The 23,127-nt window shown below is 43.9% G+C and overlaps 1 protein-coding gene across 4 annotated transcripts in view; it reads right to left on the minus strand.

Moving 5' to 3' along the window:
* Positions 1-23,127, minus strand: part of LRRTM4 (leucine rich repeat transmembrane neuronal 4) — a 410,871-nt gene that overhangs the window by 351,089 nt on the left and 36,655 nt on the right. The gene's annotated exons all lie outside the window — the stretch shown is intronic.

Consider the following 23,127-nt stretch of genomic DNA (forward strand, 5'->3'; position numbering starts at 1 on the left):
GCAAGCCGGTGCATGGGGTTGCAGCACTGCTCAAATTTGGCCTATCAAGCCCATCATGCCAGCAAGGAGGGGCCTCCACCATTATGCCACCCAGCTCCAGTCAAGGGCCAAAGGCATGGGACTGGGGCCCCATTTACTGCACTTCTTCTCCAAGCTCTCAGTTCTTTGCAGTCTTGTTAGCTGGTGCCAATATCCATCAGACTCAGCCCCTGCAGCTGTCTCAACTGACGCGTATTGTGCACCAGCTTCCAGCTCCTTGCAGATCTCTCTTAAACTCTCTCTTTCTCAATGTCAGGCAGCCCTTATATTCCTTCTCTGATCACCTTTCCCAGACCTGAATAACTCCTCTATGGAGCTCAAAAACTCTTCTCTTTCACACACAGAAGTTAGTCCAATCAAAGATACTATCTCGCACACATTGGCGGTCTCGTATCCTGGGACCAACACAGCTCCACCAACCCAATAACCAACCTGTTTTTCCAAATAGGCTTGATTTCCAGTTACATGCTCCCATCCCATGACCCTTGCTGACATTTCCCTTCATGTGAGGAGGGAGTCTGATCCTGGCATAGGTGAGGTTCAGCCCCATCCCTCTTAAAGGGCCAATGAACCCAGTGACAAGGAATAATACTTCCCGGTGCTTTAGCTAGGATTAATTAATGTTCAGAAAAGTTCCTAGAAAATCTGACTCCTAAATACACTTATACAGTGAGAGAATGGATTCCACCATCGCAGCAGACACATTTATTTCACAGTCATCTCTGCTCCCCCACTTTTTTTCCTCCATAAAATTGCGCGTGTGTATATTTTAAAATGGAACACCATTAAAATCAGTCATCATCAAACTACTAGGAACAATTCTGAAAAGTATGTTCCAGGCGGATATTTACAAATTCATCGCATTTGACAAGAAAATGACAGATTCTGAAATATTCACTGCAAAGTGTGCAAAAAAGATCCCAGTTGCTGTGGTTACCCTAATGATCCTGTACTCACTGTAATGATCTCTGGAACTTTCACAGCCACACAAATGCTGCATTTGGGCCACATTTCTATTTTGCTTCCTTTCTTTTAAATGATGGGGAGGGAATAAAAGAAACAACTTTCTTGCAGATATAGTAATTATCACTGTTGTTCCGCTTCCTCCTCATTCAACAGACAAATTAAAATAGTGATTTTTAACACACAGCTTTGAACACCTCCAGTTCAGGGCAAAGAGGGAATGTGTGGTAGGGAAGGGAGTGAGTCTTATAGGGAAGACTGAGATAGGGAAACCGTAAATAAAGCTCAATGGTATAAACGTGCTTAGTTGGTATCGATGAATGGCCATATTGGCTCAGACTGATGGTCCATCTACTTCTGCATCTTGTCTCCAACGGTGACCAGAACTAGCTGCTTCAGAGAAAGGGGGAAGAAATCCTGCATCAGGCAGATGTGCAATAATCTGCCCCGTGAACGTCTCATCCTAACCCCTATGACTAAAGATAGGGTTAAGCATGAAGCACGAGTCTTTATAGCCCTTTCCAATTTTTTTCATTAATCTATGATAACTTTTGTTATCTATGCAAATTTCCAGATGTTCTTTGAATCTAAGGGTAATTTTGGCTTAATTGAGATCCTGTGGCAACGAGTTCCACAGCCTAATCATGGGCTGTATGAAAAAAATGTTTTATTTTATCAGTTTTGAATTTGCCACCATTCAGGTTCATCTAATATTCTGCTCTTCACATATTACGACACAGGGAGAACAGAAGACCCCAATCCTACCTTCTCCAGACCATACATTATTTGGCGTATTTTTAATTACATTTCCTGTAATTAATCTTCTTTCCAAAATAAACAATCCCCGTCTTTTTACTCTCTCCCTCCAAAGGTATGTCTACATAGCAAAAGCTGTCCACGGGCTAGCCTGAATCCAGCTAGCATGGGTAACACAGAAGTGAAGACCACATAGTGTAGATTTGAGCATGGGTTGTAAAAGCCCAGAACAGACCCTAGATCTGTCCCCAGCTCACTAGCACACACTGCACTGTCTTCCCTGCTATTGATACACCCACACCAGCTGGATTCAAGCTAGTACAGGTAGGCCAATCATGCACAGATTTTGTTGGGTAGACCTACCCTTACACTACGTCTACACTGCAATACTCACGCCAGCTGTCATTGAGCTAGCCCAAGTATAAAGAGCAGTGTAGCCATAGTAACACTGGTGGTGGCAGCGAAGGCACAGCCGAGAGTACATACCCACTGGTTTCAGGTAGGTGTGCACTTGGTACATCTCAGCTGTGCCTCTACTTCCGCTACCCGTGCTACTGCAGCTACCCGGCTATTTGTACTCCTGGTAGCTTGATGAGAGCTAGCGCAAGCATGTGTATATGAGCAGGGGAATCACACACACAGACATAGCATTAGGGAGCAGGGATCCAGTGCTGTTGAATGCCAGTAAAGCAACAGAAAATAAGTAGCTGATATGAAATTAATAGACATTTGCAACTGAAGAACTGATGGATTATGCTGTGCTAATCTTCCAGTGCTGATATGAGGAACTGATATCATCTCATAATTCTAAATGTCAGGCCTTATGCGGCAAGTGCTTCAAAAGCCTATGAGCAGTGCCACTTTGGAATGCCCATTCAGACAGCAGTATAGGCTATCTACAAATAGCTTGTAAAGCCAGTGGCAAACAATCTCAATATCTCAACCCAAAATAGCGGCTCAGGGACTGGAGGGCTCAGAGGCATATCACTCACAGCTCCTCTGTTCAGTACGCATAATGCCTTCCACCTCAGCACTTTGCAAATGGTAGTAAATTTGAGCCTTGCAACACCTGTGTCAGGGTGGGAAGAACTATCAACCCCCACACTGAGGTTTTCAGGACTCCAGTGACTACTCTTACACAGGTGACAAATTACTCATGACACAATTATGGGAAGGAGCATGCTCTAGTGGACTGGGAGTCCAGAGACTTAAATTCTATTCTTAACTCTGTCACACTTTCTTCTCTTCTCCGAGCCGCTATTTCCCCTTCCGCCATTTACCTGTCTAGTCTATTTATATTGAAATCTCTAGGAAGAGACTGTCTCTCACGCTGACCTTCTCTACACACAAAAGTTGTACTGCTACACCGATACAGTCAAATAAGTACAACTCCCTTACTGTGAATGTAGTTATATGGTATACATGTGCTTATGTCAGTAGAGCTTAGACCCATGCAGGAAGGGCAATAAACTATACCAGTATAAAGTACCTTCACACCAGTGTAACTGTGAGGATATAAAGCTAGCATCCAGTATAGTAGGGAAGCAGCATTACCTAGTGGATTGACCAATGGGCTGGGACTCAGGATACTAGGGTTCTATTCCTGGTTAGGCCAATAGCCTACTAGGTGATCTGGGGCAAGGCACTTCAGTCCTGTGTGCCTCCGTTTCCCCATCTATAAAATGGGGATAACAATACTGGCCACCTTTGGAAATCTACTGATGAAAAGCATTGTATAAGAGCTAGGTATTATCAGAAAATAAAATCAGGCCCCTGACTGAGAGTTTTAACGGTACAAAATCTTTGGGCTTGTTTATATGAACAATCAGACCGCAGTAAGTCGGGGCGTGAAGCTACCCTGCACTACCCTTCTGCGGACTAATTGTCCATGTGGACCCTGCTGACTAGTGTTAACAGTTAGTTATTGTGCTCTGATCTAGTCCTCTTTGAAACAACTTTGTGCATTAGAGTTTGTGCATTAAGCAAGTCTTAACATGCATCAGCAAGGTGCACCATTAGTCCGCAGCAGACTAGTTCGGGATAGATTCACAGCCGATATAGATTGTGCAGACAAGACCCATATGTAGATCAGGCTTAGGAGTTCAGCATACAGCACAATGAGATTTTGGTCTCAACTGGAGCTTCTGTAATACAAGCAACAGTAACAGCACAGTACAAAATGCTGACGTGGACAGTTTACAAAGAACATATAAGGTACAGTTATTAACTATTGGACAAAAACATCAAATAACTCCATAGAAATCAGGATCAGTTTGCGAATAAATTCATTAACTATGGGGAAAAAAGAGCTAAATTTGCCAGATAATTTATTTGCAACGAATAATTCCACCAGCTGTAATAATAATACATAATTACATAGCATACAGAGCGTTGTGGGTACTAATTAGTTAATGTTTGTACAGCATGTAAAATGTAACATGCTTAAGTATTATTATTAACTGAAGAGTGCATTCAGTTTTACATTTTTTTTTTAAACACAACTCACAGCAATATCACCTACACTTTCTCTAAGAGGCATGATCAGCTGATCCTATGTCATGAAATAAGACTCACACTGCAAATTAGGTACAGTACTAGGAAATAGCATTAACAGCTCCCTTGCTTTTGAGCAGATTAGGAATGAGATGATTTATTGCCACTCTAAAGGAAATCCCTCTTTGATACAGAGCTGTAGCCTTTATCTGATACCCACCAGATTTTACCAGCTCAAGCTAATCAGGCAGGAATCAGATGGGGGCTGATTTCACCAAGTGCTGAGCATCAGCAGTTTCCTTTGACTTCAGACTGGATTTGCAGATGCTTTCTATTTCCCACAATCACCCCCCTCTGCATCTTTGTGGCTCAATCCCTTAGGCCTTGGATTCAAGACACGGGGATTCTTCTACCACCCAAAAAAAGCCACCGGCACCCTACAATTATTCTCATCTGACTGCTATCAGTTGCAGTGATACTACTACTGACAGATTAAACCTGCAAATGGGAGCAGAGCAAATAGAACACAAGGAAGACACAAAACCTCCCTGTCACAACACAAAAGGGAGTATTAAAGGTTTTTAAAACACACAAAACTTGACAATCGTTAGGCAGCTGGTGCGATGAAACCGCTGCTTATCATGCTGACCAGTTTTTTCTCATTGTGCTCCCGTCAGTTTATCCGGATCCACCTGCTGTCTCTTGTCTTATACTTAGGTTGTAAGATCTGTGGGACAGGGTCCGTCTCTTTCTTCTGGCGTTGGCCAGCACCTAGCACAATGGAGCATGGTCTATCACTGGAGCTTGTAGACACTACCACAGTACAAATAACAACTCATAGTATGAATGAGACACTACAGTTGCCTCTGGGGTTTTCACATTGTGCTGATTGATTGATCCTGTCTCAGTCTCCAATTCATTCTCCTTCAATTCCTCATTTTCCCCCTCTACAGCCTTGCCAGTCTATTTTGGTTCTGTAATAACTCGACAATGAACTTGAGATAATTAACATGACTGTTCATATTAATGTAGAAACTCCCCAGGGGTTCATTCCAGGACACAAAGACTTGAACCCACTCAGTTCCAGTGTCATCCAACAATATATTAAAATCCTAGAGTGAAATCCTGGGTCTGCTGAAGTCAATGGGAGTTTTGCCATAGGCTTCAGCAGAGCAAATAGGATTTCACCCCTAGAGTAGACAAGGTGTGGATTGTCTTGGCCATCTATGTGATAAAACTTCAACATGCTTTGTCTATACTAGAATGTTAAACCATGTTAAACACACATCTTATCCCTACTGCAGATGGGTCCCTACTGTTGAATACTAAAGGGATGGAGATTGACTTTTCATTATCTAGCAGATTATAATCAGTGCACACTTCTTACCAGAACACTATTGAAGAAAATCAGGACATATTAGAGGACGATGACGATCCAGTGCTTAGGACACTAAACTAGGATTTCTGAGACATGTTTCAAGTCATACTCCACCACAGACTTCCTGTGACTTTCTCTTAGGCAAGTCACTTAGCCTCTCTGTGCCTCAGTTTCCCATCTGTAATACAGGAATAACAGCACTGTCCTACTGTGTTGCAAGGATAAATGCATCACAATACTATGTTAGTTGGGGCAGAGAAGTACCTGAGATAGGTAAGATATTACTTTTATTAGGAAAGGCAAAGCCACAACCCCAGGTATATCTAAGTTTCAGTTTGCTTCTGCCTCCTCTCATGCTTTATTAATCTTTTAGCATCCTTGAGAAGGAACAAACATTCTACCCCCTGTTAAATTTAGTGCTCAACCATCACAAAATAAAAAGAAGCAGCAGCTATTTAATATAAAAAGCTGTAATATCTGCTTCTGGGATTCCAAATGACATTAGCAAAAGTGCAGCATTATCATAGGAAAAGGCATTTATTTAATAAAATGCCCACTGTATCTAAGACAAAAGTTACTTACTGGAAAATATCACAGATTGATACACTCCAGCTAATGACGCTAGATAGTCCAGGGCTTTCTCTTTTCAATTATGCAGAGGGAAGCAATACTAGTAGAAATAATTCCATTTTCATGTCACTGTGTGTGTTCAAATATAGTTACCAACCACCAAACACACACAAGTTTGGTCCAGCACATGGCTAACATGGAGTTTAAACTACACACGAGTAACAGCTATGGAGATCTCACTAAAAGAACCAGATGAGATGGAACATTGTCAAGGCCAAATTCAAAATTTTGAGAATTGTGCTTGAATTTGTTTGCAGCTCTGCATTCATTTTTCCTCCAGATTTCTCATTAATATGTTATAGCCATTGATGCAGCTTCTATTTAATAGTATCACAGCCCCTTAATACAGTGGCATAGCACCTTGATTGAGTTAATTATACTGATGAGCATAATGCAGCATTTTACGAATTCAATCTCCATCACATTCTCACCTGGATATCATCATAAAGCAATATCCTCCATCTCAATACAACCGTTATCGATCTTGGTTTCTTGGCTTGCAACCCTCCTCATCCCCATTCCTCCTATGTGATATTTGCTGTGCTTAGATGGCTCCTTCTAATTCACAAACAGGTAAGGGCCCCAGGTGACTCCAGTTGTGAGGAGGTTTTGTCAGAGGGGCTTGCCACTGCCATTCTCCTTCAGTTCCCAGAAAGGAAGGGGAGGGTAATGGCATGTTTCTTGCAACAGAGGGTCCTGTGGCACCTTTAAGACTAACAGAAGTATTGGAGCATAAGCTTTCGTGGGTGAATGCCCACGACTTGTGTCTGATGAAGTGGGCATTCACCCACGAAAGCTTATGCTCCAATACTTCTGTTAGTCTTAAAGGTGCCACAGGACCCTCTGTTGCTTTTTACAGATTCAGACTAACACGGCTACCACTCTGATACTTGGCATGGGAACAAAGGGAAAATTCTTTACTGAGGCTGCTACACACAGATCAACCTGGTGGTTTCCCCTGGCTACACTTGTTTCCTCTTTACTCCATGATGCATTGCAGGTAGGATGACCCCTGTTCATTAGCTCCCTGTTGTAGCAGCAAGAACGCATATTCTCCTGGTCCTGGCACAACCTCATTAGTTTTGGGTCTGAGCTGTCTCACAAGTTGCTTCTTGAGAGTTATTTCCTCAGGATAACCACTCTGCCAGTGGAACACTCCCCGAACCAGGAACCAAATTGGGGGCAGGGGTTATGAAACACTACGGCACACCACCAGTCTTTCGGAGTTCCAGAATTGAAGCTTTCGCTTAAAATAAAAAACCTCAAGCCCTTATGGTTGGGAAGAAACCATTCAAAATATGAATCAAGCACAGCTGATGCACGGAGATCCGTACATTAACCAAGAGGCTGGATCAATAGTTCTGTGAGCCCTGAAGCGCCCCTGTTCATTCCCAATATTAAGTTAGATGGCCAAAGATGGTCATTTAAATGTCAAAATTGCTCCTCTTCTGTGAGTGATGCCTTATTTTGGCTCCATGAATGGGCGTCACTTAGGAGAGTTCCATCACTTCCATCCATGCCCAGTCAAGAAAGAACCAAGCCCAAGGAGCAGAGCAGATCCCATGCGTGCAGCAGTCCCCCACTGTATGGAAACCAGAGGTGTATGTGATCATAATTTGAAGTGCACAATATATTGTGAGTAGTATCTTTTCTGGCATGTCAAGTGGGTAGGACTAATTACATTATCTTAAGTATACAGAGCTTAGAAGTATAACACTACCTTCCTTCCCCGCTTCCCCAGTTCAACCCCTGCACGGATTAGTTATTTTCTTGATCAACTCCTACATCTGGATTTTAGATACTTATGTGGCCCTCATTACCAGAGTATCTGAGTGCCACACAATCTTTCATTTATTTATCCTCACAACACCCTGGCAGGTAAGGAAGTGCTATTATCCCCATTTACGGATGAGGAACTGAGGCACAGAGAGGCTAAGGGGTTTGCTCAAGGTCACACAGCAGGCCTGTGGTGAAGCAGAGGGTGGAACCCAGGTCTCCCAAGTACTAAATGACTACCCTAATCTCTGGCCCACCCTTCCCCCCAGTACTAAATGACTACCCTAATCTCTGGCCCACCCTTCCCCCCCATAGCTGTGCTCCCACTCTAACACCGCTCCTTAAAGAGCCACACCTTATGGCCAATATTCACATTCATTAGCCACTGCCAAGGGAATCATCTATTTAAACATTTGTATTTGTTAGGAGTAAAATCCCTCTGCAATCCTGCAGAAACACAGATCATATTCTATCGAGGGGCCGGATTAGAAAACACTGTTCTCTGGTTCCTAAATTAAAACTAAGATCCAGAGTAGTTTGCCTATTTTCCATTAGATGAGGCTTGTAATATCTTAGTCACAAATACCCAACATCAAACATGACTCAGAGGAAAACAGCATCCGATAAGATGCTATTAATGACAAGCTTGGAGGAAATTCTAATGCAACCACAGGACATTGCAAAGAAAGATGATGAAGTACGAGAAGAAGGACAGGTCACAGCTAAGTATATCTTTATTTTCTAAAAGGAAGAGGGAGGTATATAATAGGCAGGATTAACTATTGCTATCACTGCTTTCAATTTAAACAATTCCTCCTCTCTGAACCAAAAGAAAAGATCCATCTCTGGCAATTTTTAAATAAAAAAAATGACATGATCTAGTTCAAACAGGAATTATTTCACAGAAGTTCTATGACCTGTGTTATACAGAAAGACAAATGAGACAATCACAGAAATCCCTTCTGGCCTCGGAACTTCTGAATTCACATCTTGGAATCCTAGAAAATTGGTGTTTTCTGATTTTTTTGTGCATTTTTATTGTCAAGTTTTTTATTAAAATATTTAAACATAGAAATGGATTAACACTAATTCTACCAATAATGTTCCATCAAACATCCATCATTATTCAGGATCAGGCCCTACTTCCCTCCCAGCTTTAAATGTCAACACATCTGGCCCTCAATTCAAGATGGGATGATGGTGTTTAGAATGCCGAGACAGGAAGGATACAGTACACGCAAACACCTGTGAAAGGAGGATGGGCCGAGCACAGGATTAAAAGCTGAAGTCCCCAGTTCCAGGCTTGACTCGAAGGGGATCAGAGTCCATTAATTCTTAATTAATGATTTCTTCAGCAAATTATGTCCATGAGCAGGCACTTCTGTGCAGGGCCGGCTCTAGGTTTTTTGCTGCCCCCCACCCCAGCCCTGGGCTCTCCCCCTCTCCCCCCCCAACTGCACCCTCCTGCTGCCCCAGCCCTGGGTCACTGGTAACTCACTCCCAGGGCGGGTCATTCAGCAGGAATTTTGGATGTGCACAGAACACAGACAGGATTGGTTCCCATATGGTTACAGAACTGCAGTAAAGTGGAACAATTTTCAGCTTGTGTTATTGAAGACTATCTGGATGCATATTATAAGACTGTCCTACATAAATGAGGTAAAGTTGAGGTGCCTTTATTATTCTTTTGTTCCAGTCTTTGTTTCTATGGGGAATGCACTATCACGGTCTTCCTTTTAAACAAATAAAACTAAAACTAAAAAAAAAAAAAAAAAAAGCAATGGCTGTTGAAAATAGCAATTCCAGTCCTAATAACTACTGGGAAGCATTTCTTGCTCAATTTATTCTACAGCAAGTTACAGTGGATCAGTATATTTGATTTTGGGGAAATAAAGTAACAGCTGCCCAAATTGAGCTTGAGCACTCCTGAATTTTGAGGGTGTTCAAATCTGGAAGGCAGGTGCTAGATTCCCTTTCTGAATATTAGCTATATCTGGAGAGGAAAAGTCAATTTCTGCTTCCATGGATCAGAAGTGGAAATCCTCCTAAGTGCCTGGACTGTATCTAACCCTGCCCAGGTCCAGAGCCTCCTCGCCCTTACTTTTCATTTTAAATTCTAGTGTGATCCACATACCTGCCTTGCTAGGGCTTCAGATAGAGATGTGCACAGTCCATTTAGTCCCCCCAATTCCTTCTTTGGGGGAGAGCCCAGGGCTGGGGCGGCAGGGGGTGCGGGTGGGGGCCAGAGCTGGGGTGGCAGGAGGTGTGTGTGGGGGGGGGAGAGCCCAGGGCTGGGGTGGCAGGAGGTGCAGATGGGGGCCAGAGCTGGGGCAGCAGGGGAGTGCAGGTAGGGGCCAGAGCTGGGGCAATACAGGGGTGCGGGAGGGGGGGAACCCAGGGTGGGGGGCGGCAAAAAACCTAGAGCTGGCTCTGTTCCCACCATTCATAGCAAGCTGCAGATTTCAGTTCCATACTCCTTCCCCCACCCTTTCCTGTTGCTAGTGGCCCAGGGAATGCTGGAAAATGTAGTTCTTTTCCTGCTCCAGGGTTGGCGCTATAGGCAGGGAGCTAACCAAGGAACTACAGCTCCCAGGGCCCCCCTGTTGGTTCTCAGCTCCCATGCTGGATTCTTGCACCCCTTGCAAATCTGCCGTCCCAAGCAACTGCTTGCTTTGCTGGTGCCTAGAGCCGGCCCTGCTTCTGTGGGGCTCTGTATGGACATATGGTTGTGTTTGCAGGATCTGAGCCTTTGAGCATGTCTATGCTGCCCCACAGTTTGGACTAAAAGGGTGTGAATAGTAGTGTGCAAAGTACTGCACAATACCTCCCTCATGTGAAGGCTCCAAGAGTGAACTTAAAGGTCTTAAGTTTGCAGGGTGGGGCAGTGGAGACATGCTTTTTGTCTTGTTTTCTGACTGCGAAACTCGTTTTAAGAGCATATCGTGATTTTCTGGAATTTATTTCTTATTCCAATTTATTTCCTAAATAAATATTGTGACTGATTCTTGGTCTGTCAACTTCATGAGAGCAACTTGGGTGAATGTTCAAAAGCTGGGCTGTTTTGATCATTCAAGGCATTCGTGATGTTTCTAGTCCTTGTATATTGCTTATAGTTTTCCCCAATTCTCCCATGCTCAAACCTGATCAGGTAAAGTGCAGATACTCCAAAGACTTATATAAAGCTTTATGCAGTCACATTGCTTACAGTTCGATTACTCACATGCAGGTCCCCAAGTGTTTTCAAGAATCTGGACCTAAATCTGGAATACCAAGTACTGTTAGATTTGTAAAACAAATACACCATATTGTCTCTAAATGTATTATACTCCTGTCTTCAGGAAGCTCTAATGATATAGTCTGCTATAAAAAAGTAACTCAATTTTTCTTTAAAGATAGGATCCTTGGTTAAAAGTTAATGCTCCCTAGCCAAGAATTGAGAGCAGCATGTGATATGTGATAGTATGTACTAGCATTATGAATACTTTTGTGGTTTCCTAGTAACACGTGTTCACACTTGGCTAAATCAATAAGCAATCTCCCTGTATGTAGATGATATACTGTAGCTGTGACAGGGACCAGATGGCTTATTCTACCTGTAATTGAGTTTTAGTATTTTATGAAATAATAATAATGGGATTAAACTGAATGTATGTAATATAACTAATCATACCCTCTCATGCCACCTAATACCATAATAATAAAAGAAATAGTAAATAATGGTGCAACAATTCTGTGGCCAAGTAGAAAATATACAGATGCTACTATGTTGCACATTGTGATCAGGCAGAGGCAGCGGAGATGGAACGCTTGTTCTAAAAGCAAAGGACCCTACCACCTAACCAAATGGAGACTCTTCATTAGCTGTTCGTCATACTGGGCCTACAATCCAGAACTGGGCAGTTACTACACCAACCTCGCAGAGGTCTAAATGCTGCTTGTGCCACAACTATACCAGCTCAATATGTTTTAAGGGGGACTTAGGATCTCTCCCTCTCTTATATCAAAGGGATTTCAGCTCAGGCACCTCTGCTGAGCGCAGCTGTGGCCATTTGTAATGAAGAGAGAGAGATTTATTTACATTTATAATATATGTAATAAAACAGCGCCCATCTAATCCTCTGGGCACCCTTGACCCTATTTTTTTTTTTAAAGTACACTGAAATACACAGAGCCATCAATCCTCCCAGTGCAGCTGCTGTGAAAAGCCGCAAATAAAAAAAAGCTTTGAAATTAATCAGCCCTCCCCACATGCAACTGGCGACGCCTTCAAGAACTTGACAACAGTTAGGTAGCTGTTACACTGACAGTCCTGCTGATCATGGTGACCAATATTGTCGCATTGTTTCCGTGTGCTCCCCTGTCAGTCTCCACCTGTGGTCTCATTTTATGCATTGACTGTAAGCTCTTTGGGGGCAGGGACTGTCTTTTTGTTCTGCGTTTGTAGAACAACTAGCATAATGTGGTCCTGGCCATGCACACGGGCTCCAATGCACTACTTCAATATAAACAATTAATCAATTATAATAATAATAATTCTCAGGATCCCACAGCCAAGCCTATCCAACACTTATTTCTTCATGTGCCGGGGTGGGGAGGGAGGGAAGGAAAAATTAGCCTCACACAGTGCCTTGAAGACTGACAAACTTGAGTTGTAATAGACCTGGAGAGGGAGTGACAGAGACATAGCCCTGACAGAGAATGCTCTACCACCTATCCTTTCTCTGTTAAATGGAAGGAGTTTTAGCTCAGACACCATTATGTCACAGAGAGATGATAGGATCCAGGCCTTAAATGGTACAGGTTTTGATAGGAGGTGTTAATGACATGTCCTAAACAAGAGTGTTTATTAAAGAAAACTGGAACTACAAACATGCTTCCACAGAGCTTAAGTTCCAGCTTTGTCTCTGCTTTTTATCAGGGGTCACAACTTGTCGGGAAGTCTATAAAGCATACAGACACATTTAGTGGCTAAAAGGTATACAGCAAGTAAACACCATTGCAAAGCTTTGTGTTGGCCCTGTGCAAAGTGGTAAATTTCACCCCAAGGGCAGAACACAGTCCTACTGGCTTCAGTTGAGGGTTTACAAGAGTAGGCCTTAGCACAGGCAAACTCAGATTAACCAAATCCCAACTATCTAAACTTCATGTTATCCAAACACCATATAGGTCCCTCTGTCCCCAATTCACCTAGAAACTAATCTGGTTTTTCCAATATCTTCCCAAAATAACTTGGTAACTGGGGCTTAATGATAGAGCACTTGTCATCCAAGGATCTCAAAGTACTTTCTTACAAACACTCAGGGTTCAGTGCATGTCGTGGAAAGTCCATTATTTCCCAAAGCATGCTCAACTAAACTCGTGTGATGGTTGCCCCATTAGGTATGCATTATAAGTTCTAAGACACACAAATAAACAATTTACAAAAACATTCCTGTAACATTGACATACTCCCCTGATTTTATTTTTAGATAGATTTTGAATCATTTTATTAAGCAGTATGGAAAATGAGAACTGGCTAATTAAAATATATTGGCCACTACTTACAAGAAAGGCCAAAGTCCTAATAAAGTAAACTAAATAATAATTAATAATAATAATTTTTAAAACCAGCCTGCTCAGGTCCATAAAAGCTGTGGATGGTTAGAGTAAGAGGAGAATATCGATAGGGATAATCTTTTTAAAGAGCAATCTTTTTTTCCCTGTAGGACTTTATTTCCCTTTGAATTAAAACAACTTAGATGGCCTCCCTGTTTGAGAGAATGTACAGTATAGTTTATTTGGTCTGTGCTCCCATCTCTAACTCTAAGCAGATTCAGGCAACCAGACCATATGAAAGAGCTAAATGGTTCTCATTACTTAGTAATAGGCTTCCGGACAACGACCCATCAGACAACATTGAACACTGGAAAGGCAGATGTTTGGAGCTAACTTTTTCACATGCTTTTGTATTCTTTTCTCTTCTCAGTGGTAGCAGCAGGAAGAGAGCGAGAGAAGCGTGGTTTGAAAGGGGCAGATTTATTATTAGTTGTATTTCAGCAGCATCTAACGGACCCAATGGAGATTGAGGCTCCTTTGTGCTAAACACCAGACAAGCTCCAACTAACAATCACTGCTCAAAAAAGCTTAAAGTCCAAATAGACAAAGGGTGGGAATGAAAACTGAGGCAAAGAGAAAGGAAGTGACTTGTCAAGGGTGACACAACAGGTAGTATCAGAGCTGAGAATAGAACCCGGATCTCCTGATTCCCGACCCAGTGCCCTATCAAGGACCCTTACTGCCTCCAGGGTTTACATGGAAATTAATAACTTTTTTGTGTTTAAAAACATGAGCCACCAATACAGGACACGCCTACTTAGAAATATCTTTAAAAAAAAACAACCCTGCATGCTTTATACTGTAGTATCTGGAAGTTACCTTTCTATCTTAGGTATTTATGTAACCCACATTACCATAATACCTGAGTGTCTCCAATCATTAATGCATTTATCCTCAACATTCCTGTAAGGCAGGGCAGTGCTATTATGCCATTTTGCAGATGGGGAACTGAGGCACAGAGAGGCTAAGTGACTTGCCCAAGGTGACACAATAAGTCTGTCGTGGAGCTGGGTATTGAATCAGGGTCTCCTAAGACTTAAGCCAGCACCCTAACCATTGGACAATCCTTCTTCTCTATCAAAATAACGACACCTAATAATTCAGATGACAAGTTACGTAAGCAATCATGAGACCTGGGGACAAACCAAAACCTGAAATCCAAACATGTCACCCCCCCCCTTTGGGGTTGTACAGAACTCAAAGCTAAATCAAAATTCTGCAAGTGGCTCATGTTGTGGTGGGGGGGGGAACAAAAACAAAACAAAAACGAACGGGGAACGAGGGTAGGTTCCTGATCCAGATTCAAGTGTTGTAGCCTCAGTCTACCTATAGGACGTACTATAGAAAACACTAGGAAAGGAAGAGCAGAGGTCACTGTCTGTGGGATCTAGGCCTCTCTTATTTTATTCTATTTCAATGCTTAGACTATGTCTCCACTATGCAGCTTTTAGTGACACAGCTGTTCCGCTACCGCCGTGCCGAGGAAAGGTGCGCAGTGTGGCTGCTGTTTATTGGCAGAAGAGAGCGCTCCTGTCAACAAAAAGCTTCTATCCCCAATGAGTGGTGTTAGTTGTGTCAGCAGGAGAGTGCTCCTGCTGACACAGCGCTGTTCACACCGGTGCTGGTCATGGGCAAAACTTGTGTGTTTCAGGGTTTTCTTTTTTATTTTTTAAGCACCTCTGAATGACAAAGTTTTGTCTTTCACTTGCCGGTATAGACAAAGCCTTAGGCCTGGTCCCCACTTCGGACTAAGGTACGCAAATTCAGCTACGTTAATTACGTAGCTGAATTCGAAGTACCTTAGTCCGAACTTACCGCGGTCCAGACGCGGCAGGGAGGCTCCCCCGTCGATGCCGCGTACTCCTCTCGGCGACCTGGAGTACCGGCGCCGACTGTGAGCACTTCCGGGATCGATTTATCACGTCTTAACCAGACGCGATAAATCGATCCCAGAACATCGATTGCGTGCCGCCGGACCCTCCGGTAAGTGAAGACAAGGCCTTAGATACTATGTGTGGGGTTTTCTAAGGTGCTCAGGGTTGGCCTAACTCAGTTCCTATTGAAATCCAAAGAGTGAGCTATTTTGAAAATACCACTAGTTCTTAGTATTCTGTAAGTGTGACATATTTAAATCAGAGGACAACCAACGAATGAGAAAAATAGTGGTCCCTTAAATTAGGTTCTACCCCATTGCCAACCTCAAACATTAAAAAAATCATGAGTCACACCCTCAAGGAATCATAAGATTGTCTCAAAAAATAATGAGATACTTTCAAAAATATCCATTTGTGGGCCTGGTTTTTTGGCTTCTCAGTTTTAAACCTTTAGGGTTCACATTTATCAGCTTTTCTTCACAACCAGGACGACTAGAAACTTACTTGAAAAAAAAAAAAAAAAAAAAGGTTAGATACTCAAATATTCACCCTGGGACTTTACAAAACACACCAGATATCACAAGACTGATTTTAAAGTTTTTTTCCAGAATAAGGCAGGGTGTGAATTTAAAGTGGAATCATTATTTCAGATTAACTCTATGTGTAGACAAGCCCTTTGATGATGTAAGACACCCATCCTTTTCCTTCATTTCTAGGGTGGGAGAGATATGAGAGGGTCTGGGCTGAAGAATTCTGAGGGGGCAAGTTTTAACTATTTTGTTGTTATCAGGATATTTGAGAGCAAACAGCTGGAGTGTGTGCATTCTACTGTACATTATCAAGGGTACTCAGCGCTTGGGGCAGGCTCTATTTCTTTTATTGAGTTCAGAGCTAAATAAGCTGCATAAAAGGTTAGAATGTGCATTGACTAAAGCAGGTGGTTTCTGTGCGTGTGTGCGTGGGGAGGGAATTTAGTGAAAGTTTATCAAACTGACAGCCCTGTGGACTTGGTGTCCCCTTTGCAGCCACCAACCAGGTGCAAAAGCTGTGCCATCCTCTCCACAGAGCAGTTCAATCCTGAGAGGGAGGGGAAAACTCAGTCTAGAATTCCTGGTGTCTCTGCTGAAGCGACAACCTGTTTTCCTGAGTGGTTTCTGAAACTATTCTTTATCTGTACTGGAGTAGTGCCTTGGAGCCCCAGTCATGGACCAAGACCCAGTTGTGCTAGTCACTGTACAAACACAGAACAAGGTAGAGCTGGTCCATGGAGAAGCGAACCGAGAACAGCAAACTGTATCAGCACATAGTGCTGGAATTATCAGTCACTAGCCACCAGGGCTGGATTCACATTGACAAACTATTTGTACAGCGATCAGGATCAGATTACTTTTCACGTGAGCTCTCCTGACCCGCAGCCACTGTTACACTGGTGAAAATAAGATCAGAATCTATCCCTCTACCTTGCTCCGCTTCAGTGCAATATGTGGTTGTGTCTACAAGCCAATTCGTAAGTGCAAATTGTGTTTTGCTGACATCTGGCCCCATTTTAAAAGGTGCTGAGTGCCCCCTGCCAGCTCTGAGTTCTCCCAACACCTCTTGACTTTAATAGGAGTTGATGGGGGACTCAGTGCATTGCAGGAGGTTGTCAATAACTTCCAGAATTGGGCACATAACCTCCCACTGTGCCTGGACCTTTGTTCTCCCTAGGCTATTTTTCTGTTCTGTAATAGCTGCTAAATGAGTCAATCTTACCATATATATATGTTTTAAAAATAATACTTTGCCTTGTGCCTATTTCTTTCTTTCTTTTTTTTTTTGAACAAGTCACAAAAAAAGGAAGCCTCTCTCTCTGGCACAACGCATCCCTATGAGCATCAGAGGATCAGGAAAATCTCTTAATTGGCATGTTTCACTTCCCACCAGGGTGTGCTAATTAAGAGCATTCTACCAAACTGCCTGCTGTCTGGGTATCTGAAGAAATGGCCGTGCAGCCAGAGCAGGGAGAGACCTGGCTTTATGCCAAAGGCAGGCAGTGACCAGTGGAGATCCAGTTAAAGATACGCTTGTGCTTATTAATTAAAGGGAGACAGGGAGAGGTCTAAGCCCTAAGTTGTCCCTAGGATATTGGGCTAATGGGATATTAAAAGAAGAATGGATACCAAGACTGAAGTCCTGTGGCTGCTGCAGAGACGCCTACTGGAATATGTGTTGGAAAGACTCCAAGGCACTAAATCAGCTGCTTCCTCACGGCAGCGCATCCCTCACAGCAGAGATGGAAACATAGTGCAGCTAAAATAATAAACACGAATTGCACACTGAACTAAGCGGAAGAGAAATTGGATCAAATGTCCCACATTCCTTCTGAAGTGGGACATAGTCCCCAGTGCCTCTAGGGCAGAATTCCTTCCCGTGTTTTCCTCTCTGTACTGGTCCACAGAGGATATAAGTTGCTACTGCACCCAGCTAGAGAACTTTATCCCAAGTGATAACACCATATGCTTTTCAGCTCCTGTAGATTGATCAACTGATCAGCCCAATTTAATTCCAGTATATCAGACAGGAGGGAGCCTGTCCTATAAACATGGGGGAAGAGATTATATTCAATAGGGTAGTCCAAATTGTATGTACACACACATACAGACACCTCTCTCTCTCTCATATATATATATTTATTTTACACACACACACACACACACCCTTTATTTTTATATATGTATATAAAAACCGAAAACAAAACTACTTTCTACTAAATTCTATGCGACTTCTGCATATGGGAGGAGGTTAAGGATCGGGACCTAAAGGGCAGTATAGGAAATTTGGACATTAGTGAATTAGGTTGAGTAAAGAGCCCACCTAAATTCCAGTGACTAGGCCCAATCCTGCAGTCTTAGCTAAATGGGTAGACCCCGGCTCTAGTTTGGAATCCTTTTCAGAAGGGCTGTGCACGTCTGTCCGAGTTGTAGGATCAGGGCCTTTATTCTGTAGTAATACAACAGGGAAGAACATGGCTGAGGTTAAGTGGTTGTGGTTAAGTACTAGACTGCAACAAGGCCCTGCACAGGAATTCAGGAGATGAAGATTCAATGCCTGGCTATGCCACAGACTACCTGTGTGACCTAAGGGGAATCATTTAATCTCTCTATGCCTTGGTTCCCCATCTGTAAAATGAGGACAATAACCCTTCTTTTCTTGCTGTGATGGGGCGGCTGCCCCTCATGGGCAGAAAAAGGGTTAAAGGCAGCCCTAAGGAGGCTGCCCCAGAGGCAGCCAATCAGAGAAGGGCTGAAGGGAGCAGACAAGCAGGGACAAGCAGGCCCATATAAAAAGGGAGTTGCAGGGCAGAGGAGGGCAGTTCTCTGCTGGGAGCCCAGGGAGGAAGGACTGTCTCTCTGGAGAGCTGAGAGAACTGCCAGCACCCTGGACAGAGAAGTATCAGAGGGGTAGCCGTGTTAGTCTGAATCTGTAAAAAGCAACAGAGGGTCCTGTGGCACCTTTAAGACTAACAGAAGTATTGGGAGCATAAGCTTTCATGGGTAAGAACCTCACTTCTTTAGATGCAAGGGATAGAGAAGTGCTGCTAGCAGGGACTCGGGGAGTGAGACACAACTCCTCACTTGCTGCTGGGGTTTGCAGGCTGAGACAGAGAGGCAAGCGCAAAGAGGATGTTGGGGCTATGAGGAAGTGGCCAGACAATCGCTGCAAAAGCCACTAAGGATATGCCCCCCAGCTGCACAGCAGGGACAGAAGGACAGTAAAGAAAATTGGCAGCATGTGACCTCCAGAAAAAGAAAGAGGAGCGTCCATGTACCAGCAATGCAGATACAGGTGAGCAACCATTTTCATGTTCTCTCCATAGGTACTAATGCAGAGAGTGGACTAGATGATACATCTGAGGGAAGGGAGCAGAAGGAGACTCCACCAATTGGAAGGCATGAAATGCATTGTCCTAGGGATCAGGGTTCCATGACCACTGCTCCCAAGAGGAGGCGGCGAGTGGTGGTGATCAGGAACTCCCTCCTCAGGGGGACTGAGTCATCTATCTGCTGTCCCAACCGGGAAAACTGAGAAGTGTGCTGCTTGTCAGGAGCTAGAATTCACCATGTGACAGAGAGACTGCCGAGACTCATCAAGCCCTCAGATTGCTACCCCTTCCTGCTTCTCCATGTGGGCACCAATGATACTGTCAAGAATGACCTTGAGTGGATCACTGCAGACTACATGCTCTGGGAAGAAGGATAAAGGAGTTTGAGGCGCAAGTGGTGTTCTCGTCCATCCTCCCTGTGGAAGGAAAAGGCCCAGGTAGAGACCGTTGAATCGTGGAAATCAACCAATGGCTATGCAGGTGGTGTCGGAGAGAAGGCTTTGGGTTCTTTGACCATCGGATGGTGTTCCAAGAAGGAGAAGTGCTAGGCAGAGACGGGCTCCACCTAACAAAGAGAGGGTCGAGCATCTTCACAAGCAAGCTGGCTAACCTAGTAAGGAGGGCTTTAAACTCGATTCACCGGGGGAAGGAGACCAAAGCCCTGAGGTAAGTGGAGAAGTGGGATACAGGGAGGAAGCACAAGCAGGGGAGCACAAGAGGGGAGGACTCCTGCCTGATACTGAGAAAGCAGGATGATCAGTGAGTTATCTTAAGTGCCTATACACAAATGCAAGAAGCCTGGGAAACGAGCAGGGAGAACTGGAAGTCCTGGCACAGTCAAGGAATTATGATGTGATTGGAATAACAGAGACTTGGTGAGATAACTCACATGACTGGAGTACTGTCATGGATGGATATAAACTGTTCAGGAAGGACAGGCAGGGCAGAAAAGGTGGGAGAGTTGCATTGTATGTAATAGAGCAGTATGACTGCTCAGAGTTCCACAGAAAAACCTAAGAGTCCCTGGATTGTTTAGAAGTGTGAGCAACATGGGTGATGTCATGGTGGGAGTCTGCTATAGACCACCAGACCAAGGGGATGAGGTGGATGAGGCTTTCTTCCAGCAACTAACAGAAAGCCCTGGTTCTCATGGGAGACTTCAATCACCCTGATATCTGCTGGGAGAGCAATACAGCGGTGCACAGACAATCCAGGAAATTTCTGAAAAGTGTAGGGTACAATTTCCTGGTACAAGTGCTGGAGGAACCAACTAGGGGCAGAACTCTTCTTGACCTGCTGCTCACAAACAGGGAAAAATTAGCAGGGGAAGCAAAAGTGGATGGGAACCTGGGAGACAGTGACCATGAGACGGTCGAGTTCAGGATCCTGACACAAGGAAGAAAGGAGAGCAGCAGAATATGGACCGTAGACTTCAGAAAAGCAGACTTTGACTCCCTCAGGGAACTGATGGGCAGGATCCCCTGGGAGGTCCCAGATGACTGGAAAAAGGCTAATGTAGTGCACATCTTTAAAAAAGGGAAGGAGGATGATCCGGGGAACTACAGGCCAGTCAGCCTCACCTCAGTCCCTGGAAAAATCATGGAGCAGGTCCTCAAGGAATTAATTCTGAAGCACTTAGACGAGAGGAAAGTGATCAGGAACAGTCAGCATGGATTCACCAAGGGCAAGTCATGCCTGACTGACTAATTGCCTTCTATGATGAGAACTGGTTCTGTGGATGAGAGGAAAGCAGTGGACATGTTATTCCTTAACTTTAGCAAAGCTTTTGATATGGTGTCCCACAGTATTCTTGCTGGTAAGTTAAAGTAGTATGGGCTGGATGGACTAAAAGGTGGATAGAAAACTGGCTAAATCGTCGGGCTAAACGGGTAGTGATGAATGGCTCCATGTCTAGTTGGCAGACGGTATCAAGCAAAGTGCCCCAAGGGTCGGTCCTGTGGCCGTTTTTGTTCAATATCTTCATTAATGATCTGGAGGATGGTATGGACTGCACCCTTAGCAAGTTTGCAGATGACACTAAACTGGGAGGAGTGGTAGATACGCTGGAGGATAGGGATAGGATACAGAGGGACCTAGACAAATTAGAGGACTGGGCCAAAAGAAATCTGATGAGGTTCAACAAAGACAGGTGCAGAGTCCTGCACTTAGGACGGAAGAATCCCATGGACTGCTACAGACTAGGGACCGAATGGCTAGGCAGCAGTTCTGCAGAAAAGGACCTAAGGGTTACAGTGGATGAGGAGCTGGATATGAGTCAACAGTGTGCCCTTGTTGCCAAGAAGGCTAACAGCATTTTGTACTGTATAAGTAGGGGCATTGCCAGCAGATCGAGGGACGTGATCGTTCCCCTCTATTCAACATTGGTGAAGCCTCATCTGGAGTACTGTGTCCAGTTTTGGGCCCCACACTACAAGAAGGATGTGGCAAAATTGGAAAGTCCAGTGAAGGGCAACAAAAATGATTAGGGGGCTGGAATACATGACTTACGAGGAGAGGCTGAGGGAACTGGGATTGTTTAGTCTGCAGAAGAGAAGAATGAGGGGCGATTTGATAGCTGCTTTCAACTACCTGAAAGGGGCTTCCAAAGAGGATGGATCTAGACTGTTCTCAGTGGTACCTGAAGACAGAACGAGGAGTAATGGTCTCAAGTTGCAGTGGGGAAGGTTTAAGTTGGATATTAGGAAATACTTTTTCACTAGGAGGGTGGTGAATCACTGGAATGGGTTACCTAGGGAGGTGGTAGAATCTCCTTCCTTAGAGGTTTTTAAGGTCAGGCTTGACAAAGCCCTGGCTGGGATGATTTAGTTGGGGATTGGTCCTGCTTTGAGCAGGGGGTTGGACTAGACGACCTCCTGAGTTCTCTTCCAACCCTGATATTCTATGATTCTAAGTGGCTAAACAGCGGACTGCAGGTTCCCCAGAAGGGGGAAGCACAGAGTGTGACACGGCCAGAAGGCTATGTCGCTGAAGAGGATGCTGCAGTCCTTGGAGAAATGTGGGTCTCAAAGCAGGAGTGATGGTGGTGAGGCACCACCTGAAGAGGGCGCACTAACATGCAGAGCTAATTCCCAAGACAGCCAGCAGGAGGCGCCACTTGCACCTTTTGTATGTCTTGTTTCTTCAGGTTGTAAGATCTTTGGGGACAGTGATTGTCTCTCACTAATTATATGTACAACATCTAGTGCAAGGGGCCCCCAGTTTCAGTTGGGCCCTCGTGGTGGTACTGTAATGCAAAGAAAAATGATCATTATGAATATTCAAAGCAAGAGCTGGATACAAAACTTGAAGCTTTTCAAGTGTAGGAAATCTGTTGCTGCAACATTTAATATAGCCTTGTAAAAGATGGGAGGGGAGATATCATATCAAGCACTCTTAAAATACACAGCACCAAAGCAACTGGCTTTTCTGAGAATCCTTCCCATAAAGAAACCTGGCAGGTTCAAGGACCTTCCCTGAAGTAATCAGCTGAGTCTCATAAGTAAGTAACCAGAGAGGCCAAAAACAGACGGGGGAGAAGGGGGAGAGACATGTTTCAGATGATAAAACATCAAAAGGATGCAGCAGTGGAAATGAAAAATCCAAACTGACTCACTGGAAAGAAGACAGGTGGCAAGCAAAGCTTCTAACAGCTCTCTTTTTGATATTCACGCTGTTGCTTGATTCAGAGACGGTGATGAAATAGTCCCAAGTAAATGCTTTAAAAAGGAAACAAAGCAGACCTGGCATCCACCTAATTAGCA

The sequence above is a fragment of the Malaclemys terrapin genome, chromosome 2 (assembly GCF_027887155.1).
Source record: "Malaclemys terrapin pileata isolate rMalTer1 chromosome 2, rMalTer1.hap1, whole genome shotgun sequence".
NCBI classification, from domain to species: domain Eukaryota; kingdom Metazoa; phylum Chordata; order Testudines; family Emydidae; genus Malaclemys; species Malaclemys terrapin.